This window comes from Mustela nigripes, chromosome 9 (genome assembly GCF_022355385.1).
Source record: "Mustela nigripes isolate SB6536 chromosome 9, MUSNIG.SB6536, whole genome shotgun sequence".
NCBI lineage: Eukaryota > Metazoa > Chordata > Mammalia > Carnivora > Mustelidae > Mustela > Mustela nigripes.
This window is the reverse complement of record NC_081565.1, coordinates 88,376,475-88,381,353: the sequence shown is the minus strand read 5'-3', so window position 1 is coordinate 88,381,353 and position 4,879 is coordinate 88,376,475.

Below are 4,879 nucleotides of genomic sequence, written 5' to 3'. Positions count from 1 at the left end.
CCCACGTGCTCACTAGCTGACCTGTAGTAACCAACACCGACGCCGCGGTGTGCTCTGTAAATCACTAAGGCGAACACGGCTTCCTGTGGTATTCCTGCAATATTTTCATTTCTAAGAAAACCCGCAGGAAGAACGGTGCTTATACCAAAACAAGATGATAAGGAACAGGTTACCGAGGAATAATAAGGCCCTAAGAAAGGCAGCAGGTCGTATAGTTACCTCCTTGTGGGCAAAATCCCTGCCCTAAAACTATGCAACCTACTACCTCTTCCTAGGAACCCATTTTTTCCCACGCTGGTCTTCTACTTGGCAGTTGTACTTCAAACTAACCTGTTAAATCAGGTCATATTCTTTGGGATTTATTTCAAATTCACATTAATTAGACTTTCTTCACTGACGCTACTGGCCATGACCTTGGTAATATTCACAAAAGCATTTGCTTAAAACCAAACCTCTTGTTAAAAAGAACAAAAATGCAATTATATCAGGAGATACAAAATATCTTAGAAGCCCAATACCTCCCAGCCCATCTATATTGCTGGAGCCACAGACTTTTAAAAACAAAGTATTACCAAAATTTAAATACCTAATTTCACAAAATCTCCAGCCCCTTTTGAGCCACTGGAAAATGAGTGACACTGTATGTAAATGCTGCTTGCCACCACCCACGGAAGCACGTTAACTTACCGAGTTCCCTTTGGACACCAAGTGTTTCTTAGTTCCAGGCCCCTCCTGGGCCCCGGGATTTGAGTTTTTGACCTAAGTGCTTTTACAGAATACATCAGTTCTCTACAACCTGATTTACTTATTTGGCTTGGCTAGAAGATACAGATTCCTCTTCTCCAGACCTTAATTATTCCAACTGCGGAGTGGCCAGGATGTCCACAACAGGGGCAGAACGTGTGTCACAAAACCACCACCCACACAGTGAAGAGAAATACCCAATTCATCCGCTTCAGAAAAATTAAGCCAAAGAGAATTTCTCGAACATTCCCACTTTTCTTTGGCACATCAAAAGGCAATGAACATGAAAGGCCCACCCAAGAGAACTGGACGTTTTCTCTGTACAAAGTTCCTGCTGCCGATGGCAATGTACTAGAATTATGTGAGGCAGTAAGATTCAGGACAGATGGGAGGAAACATTTGGGAGGAGGTAACCTCTTCCTCACCTCCATACATTACCTCTTTCTCTCCTCCCAAAACAAAATAGACAGCAAGTGCTTTCAATGGGAGCTTTTACTGTTCTTTTGATTCTAAAGGCCTAAGGCAGGATATGGTTTGGTTACAGACGAAGGCTGAAACGTGGGCCTTTGGGGGGTGTTAAAACTCAAGTAGCCCTTTCTAGCATGATCCTTACATTTTCCTTTAAAACAATCAACTATGGATTTCCCCATCTGACAGCTTCAGAGGATTCCCCTTTGTGACAAGGGCCCCTTCAGGTTTGGGGGACAAAGCTGAGGTCTTTGTGACTTACCAGGAGCAATGGTAGGACCCAGAGCCCATCTCTCATTTCCCAGGCTGGAGGTGAAGCTGTCCAAGTCAACATACCAGTGAAACAGTGTTTACTTACAACGTCGTCGAAGGCCACCCAAAACCCCAAACTAGGAGTGATAAGCAACCCGAGTCCAGTTCAGCTCAGACAGTGCCTTTCCAGTCTGCATTTACCGCTGGCCCTGAACACACGCAGTGGGATGCAGAGCGATCAACCTATTCTTAATTCCAGAGGGGCTTAGTCCCCTGTTAAGATTTATTCTTTCCACTCTGAGATTTTCATTTAAATTTAAATTCCCAGAACACACTGTATGTGAAATGTTAAAACTACTAGAAGACTGTATGTACTGTAGGTACACTATCCTACCACAGAAAAAAACCAGCAACTGATACAAACAGAATACAAAATCATGTCAAAATTAATTCTTCTGAGTTTTAACATCATCTAGATAAAATGCAGCAAGTCTACTCCTCAGGGAAGGCAATAGATTGTATAGTTATCTCCTGAACAGGGTAAAATCACTACCCCACAACTATACAATCTACTACCTCACTCTGACAGAGCAATCTTTTCTTCTGGAATGAAGAACACAGTCTTTTTCGAAAGAAATATACAACATAAAAATTTTAGCATCAAATTAAAAATACACACTTATCCTTATATGTAAAAAATGAGAAACAAAGTATCCCCACTGCCATCTGGTCTACTTGCTCAAGTTTTTAATCAGTACATGAGTCAGCAACCTGCAAAACATAAAAAACGCTGCACTACAGCATTTTTACACAAGTTAGAATACTGTATAATAGCTATCAACGTTCTGTGAGGCCGTTGGGATGTAGATGTTTCTATCACGTTAGGAAAGACAGTAGATTGTATAGTTATCTCCCAGTGGTGGGTGTGACCCTAAAACTATACAACCTACTACCTCATCCCACAGTGAAGAGAAGGTCCGGCGTCAGCTGAACACCACGCGAAGGCGTCCTCTTCAGTCATCCTGGTTTCCCTGTGTGATGAATAGAGAAAAAAATTTCATTCACTCACCTTGAACACAAGTTTAATGGAACAAACCTTCTGAAACTAGCATTTTAAGTTCTAGTTACATTTATGATCTATGCAGTGCTTTCATTTCCTACTATTTGGTTAGTATTAAATGCTTATTTATCTGAATCTGCTCCTAATGCCGTATGTTTACAAGATACAGAAAGTACTTTCTTACGTTATCTCTTATTTGACGATCATCCTGACTTTTTTTGTCAAAAACGAAAATTCATAAAATCACCTATCTTTCCATGAGAAACAAACAAAAATCCATTATAAAGAACCTCTAATGAAATCTAATGCCCCCAAAACCCAGCAATGCTATACACCTTATAATCTATGATTAAATGCATTAATATATGCAAGAGGATGATATAAAAAAATACACAAAGAATCTTTCTTAATCATTCATTCATTCATTCTTCACGACCAGCATGGAACCCAATGCAGTGCTCAAACTCATGACCCTGAGATTAAGACCCAACTCAGATCAGGTCAGGACACTAACTGAGCCACCCAGACACCCCGAGAACTTAATTTTAAAATTAACTCAATGCTGGGGTGCCTGGGTGGCTCAGTGGGTTAAAGCCTCTGCCTTCGGCTCAGGTCACGATCTCGGGGTCCTGGGATCAAGCCCCGCATCCGGCTCTCTGCTCGTCGGGGAGCCGGCTTCCCCCCCTTTCTCTGCCTACTGTCTGCCCGCTTGTGATCTGTCAAATAAATAAATAAAATCTTTTAAAAAATAAAATAAACCCAATGCATATAATTCCATGGCAACCAACACTAAGTAGTCTTTTTAACAAAATTAACTGAATCGGACTCAGGACCAGCACCTTCCTCTAGCCAGAAAGGTGCTGTGAGGGTGTCAAAGGTAGAGATCAACATATTTAAGACCTTAGTACAATACTTTTGCACTAAGCAATATGATCACATTAGTTACATTAGCAACAGTGCCAAGACAATTCAATGGGGGAAAGGATAGTTTTTTCAACAAATAGTGCTGGGACAAATGGCTATATACACGTGAAAGAATGAATTTAGACCCCCTATCACACACCATCTATAAAAGTTACTTAAGACAAATAACCTATTTTAAAGGGCGAAGGGTTTAAGCAGGTATTTCTCCAATGACTAACAAGCACAAATGGCCAAGTACACGAGACACTCAGTATTACTTATGAGACATGAGGTACACCTAAACCAAAGTCACAATAGGATGCCACATTCAGATCCACTCAGATAATTATGATCAAAAAGACAAGTAAGTGTTGGTGAGGATATGGAGAAATTACAATTCCAACCCTCATATACAGCTGGTGGGAATGTGAAATGGGGCCAGGAGCTTTTGGAGAAGTTTAGTTGCTCACTAGGAAGTTAGTTACCAAATGACCAGCAATTCCAAATAGGTATATTCCCTAGAAAGTTAAACATACAAACTTGTACATGAATGTTTCATAGGAACGATACTCGTCTGGAGTCATCTAAAACCCAGATTCAAATTCTGGCCCTGCTCACTCACTGTTGTATACTGGGCTCAACGATCTGTGAGAATAAGGGGAAGATTTATCACGCACCCAACACACGTGCAGTGCCATGTCAAGACCTTCACATGTGCCATCTTCACCTTATTTAACAGTCATCTCGATTTCCATAGGTGGGAACTTGTGCTAAGTGTAATAACTCGCCCCAAGTTACAGAAGATTGCACTAGATCTTCAAACTTACTATACCTGAGCTCATTTCCATTCTATTAGGCCAGATGATCCAAAGTATGAACATGCAGATGACTGTCCCTACAAAGCCAAGCCTTTATAAGTCAAAATCTTTCCTTAGAACCAGCATGCTTCTTTTAAAAAAAAAAAAAATGACAGCCCCCGGGGTGCCTGGGTGGTTCTGCTGGTTAAGCAACTGCCTGGGCAACTGCTCAGATGGTGATCCCAGAGTCCCAGGGTCAAGTCCCTCACCGGGCTTCCAGCTCCGCGGGGAGTCTCCTTCTCCCTCTGACCTTCTCCCCTCTCATGCTCTCTCTCTCAAATAAATAAAGTCTTTTTAAAAAATAAATAAACAAACAATAAACAATACAAAATAAAATGACAGCCAACAGTTAGCAGTAAAACCAGCTGGTAGTACTTCTACCCCAATCCTCAACTCCAATCAATTTTTCTCATCTAAAACATGTCTGAGGGTGCCTTTGGCTCAGGTCATGATCCTGGAGTCCTGGGATCAAGTCCTGCCATCAGACTTCCTGCTCAGAAGGGAGTCTGCTTCTCCCTCTGCCCTGACCTCACTCTTGCAGCTCTCTTAAACAAACAGAATCTTAAAAAAAAAAAAAAAAAAAAAAAAAAAAAAA